The sequence below is a fragment of the Lontra canadensis genome, unplaced genomic scaffold (assembly GCF_010015895.1).
Source record: "Lontra canadensis isolate GAN:19392208 unplaced genomic scaffold, GSC_riverotter_1.0 scaffold1, whole genome shotgun sequence".
Classification (NCBI taxonomy): Eukaryota; Metazoa; Chordata; class Mammalia; order Carnivora; family Mustelidae; genus Lontra; species Lontra canadensis.
In genome coordinates, this window is record NW_022630995.1 from 123,895,166 (window position 1) to 123,911,715 (window position 16,550).

Here is a 16,550-nt window from a genome sequence, read left to right on the forward strand (position 1 = left end):
TATTAGTTATATGTCTGTTCAGATTTTCTTTCCTTATGATTCAGTCTCAGTAAGTATTTTTCTAGGAATTTACCCATTTCTTTATCCAGTTTGTTAGCATATAATATTCTTAGTGGTTTCTCATATTCATTTCTTTGGCATCAATTGTTATGTCCCCTCTCTCATTTTTTATTTTAATTTAGTCTTCTCTATTGTTTTCTCAGTCTAGCTAAAGATTTCTCAATTTGGTTGATGTTCTGAAAAACCAACTCTAATTTTGTTGATTTTGTTCTGTTATTTTCTATTTTCTGTTTTATTTATTTCTTCTCTAATCTTTACTATTTCCTTCCTTCTATTAACTTTGGGATTAGTTTGTTCTTCTTTTCCAGTTACTAGAGGTGTAACATTAAATTATTTATTTTAAATCTTTTCATCATTTTTAATGTATGCTGGTATTACCAGTATGAACTTCCCTCTTATTATTGCTTGGCTGCATCCCATAGGTCTTAGGATTTTGCATTTTCATTTTTATTTGTCCTACTATATTTTCTAATTTTTCCTTTGATTTCTTCTTTGATCCATTGGCTGTTCAAGCGAGTGTGATGTTTAATATTTACAATTTATAGATTTTCCATTTCTGCTATTGATTCTAATTTCATTCCGTTGTGATTAGAAAAGTTACTTGGCATGACTTCAAACTTCTCAAATTTTTAAGACTTGTTTTGTGATCTTACATGTGATGTGTCCTACAGAATGTTCCATACGAACTTGGTACAAATGTTAATCATGCTACTGTCAAGTGGAATGTCCTGTGTATGTCTTTTATTGTTAAGTCGTGTATTTCCATATTAATCTTCTGTCTTGATGTTCTAACCATTACTGAAAGTGAGATATTGAAGTCTCCTACTATTATTATATTGCCATCTATTTCTCCTTTCAGTTGTGTCAATGTTTGCTTCATATAATGTGCTATAATGTTGGGCACATAATTATTTATAATCATTATATCTTCTAGTGAATTGAGACTTTTATTATTATATAATGTCTTTCTTTGTCCTCTGTGACCATTTTGACTTAAAGTCTTTTTGTCTTTATATCTAAAAGGAGTCTTGTAAAAACATGTAATTGGCTTTGCTTTTTTTAATCCATTCAGTCAGTCTGCCTTTTTACAGGGAAGCTTAATTCATTTACACTTAAAGTAGTTTTTGATAATAAAGGACTTACTATTATTGATTTGCTGATTTTTGCCAATCTTGTAGATCCTTTGTCCCTCTTTTCTTTTGCTGTCTTCCTTTATGTTTTGTTTACTTTACTGGCATGCTTTGACTCCTTTCTCATTTTCATTTGTGTAGGTTCTAAGTAATTCCTTTGTGGTCCATGGGACTTTTATTAAAACAACAAAGATGAGAACAACTACTAGTTGTTGTAACAATCTATTTTGAGCTGATAACCTCTTCAATTGCATACACAAAAATAATACTTTTTCTTCTCCCCACACACACTTATATTATTGATGTCACAAATTATATCTTTTTATTATATATCTATTAACATATTTTATAGCTATTTTTGTACTTTTATCCTTAACTCCTGTATCTCATTAAAAATGTTTTATTCACCATTGATACAGTATTACAGCATTCTGTATTTATCTATATATTTATCTTTACCAGTGAACTTTATACTTTCACATGTTTTCATGTTACTGTTTATCATCTTTTCGTTTCAACTTGAAGAATTCTTTAGCATTTCTTATAAAGCAGGTATAGAATTGATGAACTCTCTCAAGTTTTGTTCATCTAAGGAGAGTCTTTATCTCTCCTTAATTTTTTTTAAAGGACATCTTGAAGTCTCAAGCATACATAAAGACTATTAGATTCTCTATAGTTGTTTAAAGAAATACATTTATTCTTTGGCCATGATCATATTGTTATAATAACCTTTATTTCTTTTCTTAGTTTTCTAATTTTCCTTAATAATAGTATAAAGTGTTGTTCTATTTCACAATACAGTGGCTATTTCAAGTCAATTTATCATCGTAGTGATTATACCCAATTAATTAAATAAAAGTCACTTATCTTTATATCAGCTATCACTATATCAGATCAAATAAATGACTAAACTCTGCTCTTCCAATTCGAGTTATCCTATCCTGATCCATCATTGTCCAAGTCTTGATGGAGACCACAACTGAAGAATCTTACGGCGTGTTTGGAGTAGCCTTTAGGATAGGGTATTCAGATAAAAGTACAGAACATACTTACATGAAAAGAAATTGTTTATATGAAATTCAAATTGAACTTCATGCCTTTTATTTTATTGTTAATATGGCAGATTTACTTTTGGAAAGCTCTTGACACTTAGCTCACCCTTTGAGTATTAAGAGGAAAAAGCACCAAAAACAACTAAGCTATTTCTTAGTGAGGCTGTGAAATACTCCCACTGGAACCAAATCTGAGGATAAAGTAAGATTTATAGTAAGACAGGCACCATTGTAAATTTGCAATCTGCCAGACACAATGCTTAGCTTTCAATGTGAATTTCAGTACATAATCCTTCCAACCACTCTGTTTTAAAGGTAGAAAAAATCATGATTTAGAGAGGTTAATTTGCCAAAAGCTTCACTTCCAAGAAGTGAAAAAACCAAGATTTTAAACGAGTTGACACTACCCAAAGCCTGAGGGCTTACTCAAAGTGTTACACTGGAAGGGTAAAAGTTTAATGTCCCTGAGAATGCTTGTGTGTGTTTGGGTGTATGTGTGTAATTATAATATCATATATAATATATAAAGTATATTACATGTAATATACTCAGTCTAAAGAAAATGTAATATTTATGATACTTTCTATCAAGCTTCATGTAAATAACATTTAATGAGCCCCTCCATGCCAGACAGCCTTCTATGTATAAAACAGAATAGTAAGTAAGACCTATCTAATCTCTACTCTCTCAATATAACAAAATACATAGTATTCTGGGAGACAAATCAGCAGCAATTGTGAATAAAAGATATAAATAACAACAATTCCCTTTAAAAAGATAAACATGTTTATCATTTCTGAGCTTGGATCTGTTTAGATGATGAGGAAATGTAAATCTGCACATTCTTGAAAAGCTATCACAGAAATATTAAAAAAATGAGTTTCTTGTGTATGACTGTTCATAAATATAAAGGATGGGAAATTTTCCACTATACACATTAATAGTAGTGTCCTAATCTGTGGTGTCTTGTTTTATGATCTGAAATAAACAACTCTTTAGGGTTTATATACATATGTAAATAAGTCAATTTATTTAAATTAGATTGAGAGGCCATACTGGTAGATTAGAGAATAGTTAGTATTTATTTTTATTGCTCAACTAATTCTCACATAGTATAATCTATGAAAAAAGGATTTCTAAACATTTTGAATTTAATCGGGCCAGGTAATGTTCCTCTTTGCACCTATAAGTAGGATGATTATATCATTTATTGCCCAAATGAAGAAACTCCAGAGAGTAAAAGGATATTATACCTGGATAGCAGGCAATACCGGGATTGGCACAAACATGCCCTAGGTGCAACCCATTCATCTCTATCTCTAAAGCTTCAAAGATTGCCTCGATGTTTTGCTGTGATCAGCCCCAATGATGTTTCCCTGGGTGGGAAGGCAAGAGGGCAGGGTACCTAAGGTATTATACTGGTATAATACAGGTATTATACTGGTATAATACAGGATTTGTCACGGCAGATTTACAGTGCCATTGGCAGTGTTCAGAGCTAAAAATACAACAAAAGTGAAAATCCTTCCTCTCAGTAATAAACATTTATCTTTCTCAATAGAGACAGAAACAAAATGCATCTGCTGGTTAAAATGATGAGATAAAGAAGGTGAAAAAATAGTTGTTGTTGAATAGTTACCAATAAAATGTAAAAGTTGTCATCTGTTATTACTGCTGATCTCGTTCCTTTTATCTGCATGTTTATTTGTGCAGTGGCTTTAATGCCTGGAAATTTCTCAGTAGAAATGTTTCCATACTGCCCTGATAACTGCTGATTACTAGGCTATTACTCCCTCTGTGTCTTGCTTGAGTTTAGTGTTGTCAACTTGATTTTATTTTCCTCATATTTATATAGAAATAGGTTGTGAAAGAGGAGTGACTATCAATTAGCTTTAAGACATATATCCTGACTGCCTCTTATGTGACACATTGGGGCACTGTCCTGAAAAAAATGCAGTGAATTGGGTTCGACTTCTACCATTGTAGTTGCTTTTCCTTTCCTTTACTAAGAATTCTGTAGTGCATCATCATTTTTTCCTATATCTAAATCTGCAGTCATATACACTTATTTAAGAATTAACTTTAAATTCCAAAGAACTACCATATGCAAGAATGCCCTCGAGCTTATTTGCAAGTACAATTGCTCCTTTTAAAAAATATTATGTTGTTTTATCTTAAACTGTGCCATTCTATACAGTTACATAATAAGCCTGAGAGAAGTAAAAATGATCATCAGATCATTTTTATTTCTGCTTATTAATAGAGTTTTGGGGTGCCTGGGTGGCTCAGTGGGTTAAGCCTCTGCCTTTTGCACAAGTCATGATCTCAGGGTGCTGGGATGGAGCCCCGCATCAGGCTCTCTGCTCAGCAGGGAGCCTGTTTCCTCCTCTCTCGCTGCCTGCCTCTCTGCCTACTTATGATCTCTCTCCCAGTCTAATAAATAAATAAAATCTTAAATAAAAATAGAGTTTTGCATTAGGGTATTGGGAGAAAAGGATAAAGCAAAAGCCATATAGAAAGAACTTTTTAAAGTTAAATTTACAGTTCACTAAATTAGTTGGAATTTAAGTCTCTATACTTTATCTTCTAAACACTCATTTCATAACCATTAGCTATTTCTATACTCGTGAACCTGGGGAAAACCCAGTGGGCTTCCTATAAATTTCCCCCTCTGAGTAATAGCTAGTGAACAAAATTTTTTTTAACATTTCAACAAACATATTGGAGATCTGCGAAAATTCAAGAGGTATGTTGATCAGATTGAAATTTGAAAAAAGAAACATATAGGACAAACAAGCCATATTTAAGTATAATCTCTTTTTCAAGACACGAAGTATTTAGGAACTCAGAAAAATCAATGACACTTCACAGTATGTCTGCAATGTGCATAGACATTCTTATTGTTTTTATATCAAGGAGAATAAGAAATGGGGGATTGAGGAGAGGTGTGGGATAGTGAAATGAGGTGGAGAATAAAAGTACTGTGCAGAGAATCAAGAACCATAGCCACAGATACACAGCTCTATACGATATGAACAATGCTAGCATTAAATATAAAAAATAACAAAATAATTCTTCATGCAAAATTATAGGAAGCTTAATAATGTTCATGATTTTCACTAAAACAAAATGTGTTTCTGCTCCCTTAGAAGAGAAAAGTATTAATCTATTTTAAATCCTAAAAATTGAACCAGAAGTATTAAATCAAAATCCCTGCATTTTAAAATACTTACACCTTTTCTCTGTGACGTCACAAGAATTACAGTTTTGAAAGTCATTTCCTTGTGACCAAAAAGAGTGAAAAGAGTGAATGTGAAAATTACATGGTAAATTTAGCAACAGCTGGAGAATTGTGTTCTGTAGACAGGAGACTTCCCAAGGCAAAGAGTTGGGTTTAAGGAGTTAATAATTTTAGAGCACCCACCTTCCCTTAGTGCATTTTCCTAAAACCAATGCACTTGAGATCTGATTTGCCATGGATCTACTCTTCCAACTCACTATCAATAATGGCCCGTTTCTCTGTTCCTCCAGAAAGGACGTTTATAACTCACCCACCTAACTATGTTGCATTCGTCAAATGTCTAAACATCTCCAGGTCATCAAACAAATAGAGAAACCGAAATACTGCTAACAGCAGTCTCCTTTAATCAAAGCAGTATAAAATCTCCTCCAGTCAATTTTATTTCAGTATTTCCAATAATACTGCTTTGCACTTTTAATAAAAATCAAAATAGTGTGTACTTACTAATAATTCTTATTATAATCTAACCATTTAAAAGTTTTGCAGTCTTTTTATCATAAGAAGTAAATTCTTTTAAAATTTCAAAATAAATACATTATTTTTACTGCAGAGAAATTATGATAAGGTGATTGATAAAATACTCTCGGCCATAAAAATCTATATTACAGTTAAACAAAAGTCCATTAAGAAAGTGGAATGTAAATATGACTTCCAGGAAACAAAGAACCAATGTAAATTTCCCAGCTATTAGGGAAGACCTTTCTATGTACTTTTATTTATTTTTATATTTTCTACATATTTTTAAAAAACATGTTGATGAGTAACAATCATTACAATTCTTAGATTTCATTGGATACAGTTATAAAAAACTTTATCAGATTTATATTAAAGTCTCAATATTTGTAATACAGTGTAAATTATATCTTCGCATTTTAAAAATATAATATAAAATTTTAGGGGTCAGCTTAAAAATGTGCAAAAGAAGGCCATGCCCAAGCAAAAATAAAGAGTGAAGACAACTACTAGAAGCAGTGTCTTGCTTAATATGATAATATAAACTCTCCAGATAATACAAATCTTCAAAGTGGATTTGGGTCAGCAAATGAATTTCATTTTCTCAATTAGCATAATAAGGTAATTGCCTGCTTTTCCAGGTGTTCTGTTTTCCAAAGGCAGCGAAAATACAGGAGGCATATACAAAAGCCCAAGCCCACAACTCAGAGATAAGCCCTGAACTTTCACCTCTACTTCTTATATGTGAAATTTGCCAAATATTGTAATTAATGTGTTTTCCACCTGAGTAAATTCTCTCCAAGACATTTAACTTACACATCAAAGATCAATGTATTCAGCAATCCAATATTTTAACCTTTAGCTATGAACACGAGAAATGTGGAAAGTGTATTTACTTTGATTGGGCAAAAGAATGGTGATACAAAAAAATGGTTTTCTCAAAAGATTTCTCAGAACTTAAGGTAATCTTTAACAACTCTTGACAATAATAGAATTGGATTGATAGCTTTGCTCTACATATTTTGAGGAACATAAAAATAAATTATTTGAAAATGTGATATTTTAGACATAATTCAATTCTAACATAATTTTTGTTTGTAAATAGTGTGACAGTTTTATTAAAATTTTCTTTTTTTAATTATTTTTATTAACATATAATGTATTATTTGCCCCAGGGATACAGGTCTGTGAATCATTAGGTTTACACATTTCGTAGCACTCACCATAGCATATACCCTCCCAATGTCCATAACCCAACCACCCTCTCCCTACCTCCCACCCCCCAGCAACCCTGTTTGTTTTGTGAGATTGAGTCTCTTATGGTTTGTCCCCCTCCCAATCCCATCTTGTTTCATTTTTTCCTTCCCTACTCCCCAACTCCCCTGCCCTGATTCCCAAATTCCTCATATCAGAGAGATCATATGATAATTGTCTTTCCCTGTTTGACTTATTTCACTAAGCATAATACCCTAGTTCCATCCACATCATTGCAAATGATTCTTTTGATGGCTGCATAGTATTCCATTATATCTATATACCACATCTTCTTTATCCATTCATCTGTTGATGGACATCTAGGTTCTCTCCATAGTTTGGCTATTGTGGACATTGCTGCTATAAACATTCGGGTGCACGTGTCCCTTTGGATCACTACATTTGTATCTTTAGGGTAAATACCCAGCCAACTCACTTGTCTTTCTACATCTAATGTTTTCAACCACCAATCCATTCTTTTCTTAGTAAAGGAAATCTCTTTTATAAACAGGATTATATCACTCCCGTACTGAAAACCCTGAATAGCTTCTAATAAATTCCAGACATTTACTGTCGCCTAAAGAAATTGCATGATCTGGCAACCATCTCTTCAAATTCTGTTGTGATTCCTCTCACTTACCATGTTCCAGGTAGTCTGGGGTTTGTTTGTTTGTTTGTTTGTTTGTTTGTTTTTTCAGCTTAACTAATAGCCTAGAGTCGTGAACACCTTTGGAACATTTGGTGCCCTTCCCCATCACTTCCACCACCCCTATTCCTCACTTACTCACTCCTATCGAATCTTTCAATGGTAGCTCAATCATCCCTTCCTAAGAAAGTCTCTCTAAGCATTGTATTTCATAACATCCTATGATTTTCTTTATCACCCTTACCACAATTCATGATTATACACACATTTAATTGCGTATTTGTATTTATCTGTGTCTCACACAATCTGCTTGGTGTTTCAAATACCCAGCATCTCAACACCATAGCTGATACGTGGTAAGTGAAACCTACTGGTGCTTTAGATGAACAATGTGAATTACATAATTCCATGGGAATAGCAAATATGAACTGCCTAGATTATTTTATATATTCACATATAAATCATCCTTATACATATTTATAATTATTATTAGACAACTAAAAGGACAAAAATGCAGTGACTAAACTATACATAAAGTAACTTTTGACCTGAGATTTTTTTCTCTATTTCATCTTACAATCATATAACAATAGAGATGAGGGGTTCCTTGGACATATTTATACACTTACTAAAGGTATTTTCAGCAGCCCTCAATATCACCTAAACCAACTAAGCTGTTTAAAGCACATTTTTTAAAAAATTTTTATTTATTTATTTGACAGACAGAGATCACAAGGAGGCAGAGAGGCAGGCAGAGAGAGAGGAGGAAGCAGGCTCCCTGCTGAGCAGAGAGCCCGATGCGGGGCTCCATCCCAGGACCCTGGGATCATGACCTGAGCCGAAGGCAGAGGCTTTAACCCACTGAGCCACCCAGGTGCCCCTAAAGCACATTTTTATCTAAAACATATATATGTATCATAGATTACCACCCATATTTGCTGTCCTATTTGTTTTCTGATTGGTCTTCCTTTCTTCTCTCCAATTCACCTAATGTGGTATTGCAGGATTAGTTTGTCTTCAAACACTTCTAAAAAGATATTATTATTTTCCTAATCACATATTTTCAATTACATTTTATTTCCTATAACACCAAATTCTAAACCTCAACAAGGCCAGCAGCAATTACATTGATCATTTGGGGTACTTCCATTTACCATATTATATGTAATTATAGCAAAACTTGGTATCTAAAAAAAAAAAAAAAAGAACCATTTTAATCTTGAGACGTACTCCCGTGTTAGCCATCTTAAAATGTGGAATTTAGCAAAAGTGAACTTACTTAGAAAATATTCTTCAAAAACTAAAATGTAAGAAGATAACCATCGATAAAGTGTTTATTAAAATAATAATTCTTATCTTTTCAAAGATTTTCCAAATAAGACTGATACAAATAGGAGGGTTTTGAGATCAATACACCTATTGTGATGAGGATCTGCTTTCATATACGATGAAAGAAGAAGAAAACTAGGAATGCTTTTCTTAGAACAAAATCTGTTTGCTGTTTAAGAAAAACATAACACAGGAGACAGTTATTCACAAAATATCTCCTCAAATTTATGGAAAGGCAGAGATAAAATTATTTGAAGCATAAAAAGTTGAAGTCAGCTATTTACACTTGCCTTATAACTACCTTCTCTCCATTCATCCGCCCATGGTAAGGTCAAAAAGCAGAGTTGAAAGAGCTTTTCTAAGCTAGAGAATTTACTTAGAACTAACCAGGACAGCATGGATATGCTTTGCTTTTCAAAGATACATTCTAATAAAATTAAATTGTTCAAGTTTATTGAAATTATCCCCATTTTATATAACATTAACTTTTACTTTTTGAACAAGACATATTAATATTCTTTCTAATTTGCATGAAAATGATCATGGGAGCTTAACGTAACATTTCTTAAAAATGAACTTTTTCCTTAATAATGGACTATGCCGATTTTATATTTAAAACATATTAATATTTAATATTAAGACATTGTTAATATTGATATATTCTAAGCAGTTTTCTAAAAACCTGTGTTGATTCTAGTATTCTCTAATTGTGTGAAATTAGTGTCAAAGTGGCCCTAGGGTTTATTTTGCATGGGAGCTGTAGACATTTTCAGGATGGCACTTCGCACTCGGCCTCCCTTCCCTGCTCGGCTCTGTGGCTCACTCATTCCCCACAGCCCTGTCTCTTTACCATCTAGTGCTCTTTCTGGTTCCTTGTCTAATAACATCTTCTCCTCTACCTTCCCAAGCCCTACCTAACTCCTCTAAGTTCTGTTTGATCTCCTTCTTCTCAGGAGTTCAGAATGAAGTTGAAACCCATTATTCCGTATGTAGAAAGGGAACTTCCTAAAGGCAGAGGGCCTTGTCATTTCCGTCAGTGCTGTGTCTCCGAGTCTTGACCACTTTCTGACACAGACGCACTCAGTGAATATTTGTCGAACAAGTAAATGGAACCGACAACGCATTAGCTTGCTCATGTCATGGGTAGTTCAAGCTTGTTTTGTGAACCTCTCCAAATACATCTCGACTTCCTCCTAAGACATGCCAACATTTAACAAGTTTAGATTTGCAAGTCTGGCCCTTTCTCCTCAAACCTCTCATCCTACAAATGAACAACAACCTCCGGATGAATGGAATGCTCTGTGTCAAGGTGCCCTGTGCGCAGGTTAGGTTTAATGTACTTATGCATAAGTTGAGTGAGCAGCGCTGTGTTTATGCTTAATAGTCTTCTAAAGTAATATGATAAATATCAGTGATCCTTGCACTCAAAGAGGAGTAAGGATATAAACTAGAAATAAATCTTAAGGAATGTACTTTGCCTATATAACTTTGTGATTCATGTCAAAAGTTGTCGCACATACTTTAATTGAAACGTGATTGTGACAAAGCATTTGACTTTGGTACGTATAACTTCTGAAGGGCCAGGTTCCAAACGCTGTTTACATGAATGTTTTCTTAGGACCAGGAACTCACTCTGAGCTCTGATGTCAGCTCTTCCTTTCTGCACTGCACAGGGCAGCTGCCGAGGTAAACGCTGATTACCAGCCTTTTCTTCTCTCCCCTTTCAAGCCTTAGCAGCCTCTAATTACCAGCTTACTCTAATTATTCCATCTCATCACATTTTCCTACTAATTCCTTGCTCTTAAGTCCCCACATCTTTGTACTGATGGCTTTTTCTTCTCTAGGCACAATTTTATAGGCACAAATACAGAATTTGACATTTTTTTTTAAATTGTATCTCCTTATAGAAAAAGGAGAAAAAAATAACAAAGTTCAAAGTGATTCCCTACATGTAAAAAAAAAAATTATAAAGTGATTTTCCCACAAATTTAAACAACAACCAAAAAAGATTTCTACCCCCAAAACTATATTCTAGCATTTCCTTTCTGGTCTCTGAAGCTCAAGCTACAAAAAAATTGAAAATAACTGAATTAAATAGTGAAGGTTACTATTGAGCTAGCCCAATAACTTCAATTGCTTTTATTTTTTAATTTTTCCCCAGCTTTGTTGCAGAAGCAAAAAAAAAAAAAAAAAGTTTGAAACCATGTACCCATACTCTATTCTGTTATACAGTTTTATCATTACATTGTATTCTTAATTTGAACTTAGGGAGTATTCTATCAAAAAAAAAACTGATTTGATGGAATCAACTTTCTAAAATTCATAAAGATAATATAAATTTGCATATAGAATGAGCATATAATATCCTGCATTTGGGGAAGACAATTCTTCTAAAGACTTGAAATATTTTCATTCTGTATCTACAAAACACAAAAACTGATTTTGCCAATTCTTGCTTTGAAATTCTCATTGTTTATTCAAAAGACAGCTCTAAATATAGAGAATTTTGAGGGACCACGATTAATGAGGGTGATTCTTCACACAAATATTTCCTAACTCTCTTTCTTCCTCATCAAAGCCACTGTGTTTCAGGTTGGAAATGGCAGTTGTCCAAGGGGATTTGCTCCCAATTATTTTGATCTCGTGTTCTTTGTCTATGTGATGACAAAGCAATAGCATGTTTTTTATCAAAGGCAGGAGATACATTATTCTTTCTTTGATCTGTAAAAGGAAATTCTTGAATAGAAAGGTGAGAGGATAGACCCTAAGACTTTTTAATGCTCTAATCTGAAAATAAATAAACTGCTTTTAGGTGAAAAGTTAGAAATTCTTAAAAGCACAATTTCAAAATGAATAGGCCCTGATTTTCTATTAGTCTTCAAATCTTTAAATCAAAATGCCTTCTCCCATTTTAGACTTTTATGTATCTCTGAGCCCCAAGTAGAAGACTTGGAAGTCTTCTACTATATTTTAAGCTTGAAAATAAATAAGATCTTTGAAACTCAATATAGTCATTTTAAAGAGTGATGTTGTCAATGCCTTTTTTCCTGCATCTTTTCTATTTGAACCCCTGGTTAAATTGGCAGAGTCTGTTATGTGGTCTCCTCACATTTTCCATGCCCCCAGAGTTCTCAGCATTGTCCTCATTTCTTTAGTCAGCTTACTTGAGAACAGACTACATTTTGCCTTGTAACCAATCAACTTACTTGTCCTTTTTACAATGCATGTATATAATGAGTATGTGTGTAGTGTATTTGTGTATGTCTTCCTTTTTGGAGATGTTTAAGTATTAACGAGAATTAATCTGTTGAATGCTTTCTCTATCTCTCAACTCAATTTTACCTCTTAACATAAAATTAGGTATGACTTTTTTTCCATAACTCAAGGAGAAATTCAGAAAACCACAAGTTATTTTAATTTTTTCAACAGATATTTGATTTCTACCTTATTTGACACACAATATATTAATTTGAAATAGATGATATGTCTAAACATAATACTTATAGTCATAAAGCTTCTAGAAAAAATCTTAGAAGAATGTCTCCATGACCTAGGGTTGACATGGTTATCTTAGAACACACAAAAATATTAATTGAAAAGAAAAATTAATATATTGGGCTTTATCAAAAATTAAACATCTGTACATTAAAAATTAGAAAATCAATAGGAAAATATACCGGTGAAAATATTCACAATACATATACTTGACAAAGGATTTGTGCTTAGAATACATAACTTCTTCTACTTAAAAATTAAAATTCAAACAATATAATAAAAATTGATGAAATACCTAAATAGAAGACAGAAAAATGGAAAATAAACATATTAAAAAGTGCTGAACGTTACTGGTCAGTAGGGAAATACAAATTAAAACCACCATGAAATATCCCTTCATCTGTCTAGAAACAAAAAGATTGACAATACAAAATATTAGTAAGGATCTGAATGAACTGGTACTCTTCATACGTTTCAACAATTCCATTCATAAGCATAAATTTTCCCAAAGAACTGGAAACATATGTCCAAAAAAATCATGTACATATGTTTATAGCATATTTATTTGTAATAATCCAAATATCCATCACCAGAAGTATAAAAATCACTAAGATAATACTGAACAAAATGAAAGAGACAAAAGTAAGATTATACGTCAAAAGGTTTCCTGGGTGTAATACCATGAAAAGGAAAAGATGGGAAGCAGAATGAACAAAGGGAGTAAGGGAGTTGTTAGAGCAAGATGCATATCTGACCATTTCTGCCAGACCAACGGGGAGTTCTAGAGCAGGTTGGCAGTTAGCGAAATCTACTTTGGGTAGAAGTGGCCAGGTTCTTGTGCCACCAGCTTGTTCAGTAATTGTCTTAGGGAAACTCTAAGAAGAACATATCTTTAAGTTATGGCCACCAGATTTGGTCATTGACAGAGGATCACCAAAAATAGAATGGCCTTTGCTCAAAAGATGAAACAGACCATGCAGAAGCTCCCAACAAGAGGCTGTCAGCAAACCACATTCCTGGCAGTTGACGGGGAGACCTTTTGAAGGGGTATTTAAGCAGTGCATCTCCATGATGTTCACCCTGTAAGGCTTAAATTATGGAAGTTTCAAAACTAGCCTAAAGTCTGAGATGTCATGATGGTGATTATCTTTGGGGAACAGAAAGACATTAGTGGTTAAGAAGGGTCATAAGAGTGGTTTCTGTGGTGCCAGTAATGTCCTATTTTATAACCTAAGTGCAGGTTATGTAGGTGTGTGTTTATTTTATGATATTTCATCAGGCTATGACCTTATTATTTGTGCACTTTTTTGTATATGTGTTTATTTAATTTAAAGAAGAGCAATTTCAGTAGTTTCAGCAACAAGAATGTAAACCAGATGATCTGTAAAGAATGAGGGAATTGTGGAAAAATGTAAACTATACACACACAAACGCACACACACAATTTAAAAAAAAACATAATGTCTAAAAAATAGCTTCTGTCGTACTGTATTGAAAGACAAGATATTCATGAAAGTATAAGTGATTAAGATAGCCAGATACTTACTGAAGTGTCAGATTAAATTCTAATGAGTTAAATTTGATCTAATAGCTAATAAAATGTGTAATTTAATGGACTTTGAAATACAGGAATAACTGTAAATCTGATTTAAATGTTTATAATACGTTCATCTTTCCTGAAGCAAATTTCATTTTTCTTCCTTGAGTTTCTATTTTTAAATCTAATATGAATGCTATTTTACTAATTAAGTGGTACTACACAGTCAATGTTTGTGGAATTGAATCAAATCCATCCAAAATATACTAACACCAAAAATTTAATTTATATTGTTTCTCCTGTCTCTAAGTATCATAGTATGCAAAAGCTAATGCCTATCTAATTTCCAACACACATATAAGATATAGGTGAATACATGTTTTGATTAAACCATCATATGTTAGGATACTATTCTGGTTCCTAGAGATAAGAAAATGAGTGCAACAAAGCCCTTACCATAAGGAACTAAAACTGTAGCACAGGAAAATACACTTATGTAATTAACCATAATACAATGTCATGGGTGCTACACAAGTAGAAAAGAATGAAGATGTGGAAGCACAGAGAACAAAGATCTTACATCTCTTTCATGTCAGGGAAGGGACCATCCTACTAAAAACACCAGAAAAGTCTTCTTTAACTCTTTAATTAAGAGTTTGCCAAGCCTATAGGCAAAAGGTGGACCTTTCAGGCAAGAGGAAAACATAATTAAAGGTAGAAACTGAGAAAGATTAAATCTTGTGATGTTCTTAGGACTGTTGAAGACTATAAGGTAATTGTAATTATAATTGTAGCCCAGGTGATGATGGGAGAAGGGGAGAGAGAGAACTAATTGTCATAGCTAGTAAGTAGACTGGGAATATACGATGAAACTTTAAGATAGATAAAGAAGTTTGGGGTTCCTGGGTGGCTCAGTGGGTTAAGCCTCTGCCTTTGGCTCAGGTCATGATCTCAGGGTCCTGGGATCAAGCCCCACATTCGGGCTCTCTGCTCAGTGGGGACCTTGCTTCCCCCTCTCTCTCTGCCTGCCTCTTTGCCTACTTGTGATCTCTCTCTCTATCAAATAAATAAAAAAATAAAATCTTTAAAAAAAAGAAGTTTAGAATAGTAATTTGAAATTATGCTTTGAGGACAGAGGATGGGATACTGGAGAAAGACAACTTAAAAAGGCAGAGAATCCAGTGAAAGAAACTGGGGAGAGAAAAAGAAATAAGGATGTGAAGGAGAACCAGTGGTTAACCCAGTATGTTAACTCAAAAATCAACAGAAGAGGAGGCTTCAAGAAGAAGATAACCAGTATGGTCAAAAGTTTTACTGAAGTCATGTGGGACAAGGTATGAGAAGGGAACCTTAGATTTGGAAGGGAGAAGTACTATCAATAGACTGCGGTGGGAAAGTTAGAATGCAGGAGGCTTAGTCATGGAAAGGTGAAAAGTGGAGCAGGAACCTGGGCTGGAGTCTTCAGAACTGTTGCTGTGGTTGTGCATTTTGAAAATGGGGAAAAAGCAGGCAAGTGAATCATTAATTTGAAAAAGGGGAAAAAGCAGGCAAGTGAATCATTAATTTGAAAAAGGGGAAAAAGCAGGCAAGTGAATCATTAATTTGAAAAGACAAAGAGGATAAAAGCTTTTACTTTTAAAAAATAGAAACATGAAAAGACACCCAAATCAGCAAGGAAAAAGTAAAACTGTCACTATTTGCAGATGACGTGATACACTTTATAGAAAACCTGAAAGACTCCACCAAAAAACTGCTAGAACTGATACACAAATTCAGTAAAGTCACAGGGTACAAAACCAACCTCCAGAAATCTGTTGCATTTCTACACACCTGTAATGAAGCAGCAGAAGGAGAAATCAAGAAATTGAATCCTTTCACAATTGCACCAAAAACCAGTCAGAGAAAGATTAATACCGTATGAGTTCAGTCATATGTGGAATATAAGAAACAAAACAAATGAACAAGAGGACAAAATTAAGAGAGAGAGAGAGAGACAAAGAGAGAGAGAGTGAGATGCAAACCAAGAAATAGACTCTTAACTAGAGAACAAACCCATGGTCACCGGAGGGGAGGTGGGTTGGGGGATGGGGTAATAGGTGATGGAGATTAAGGAGGACACTTGTGATGAACACTAGGAGTTGTATGAAAGTGTTGAATCACAGGTGTTGTATACCTGAAATTAATAGTACACTATATGTTAATTAACTGAAATTTAAATAAAAGCTTAAAAATAAAGAATAAATAAAAAGTAGAAATACAAAAGCATAGTTGTAGTGTGAGTGGAATAAGTCTA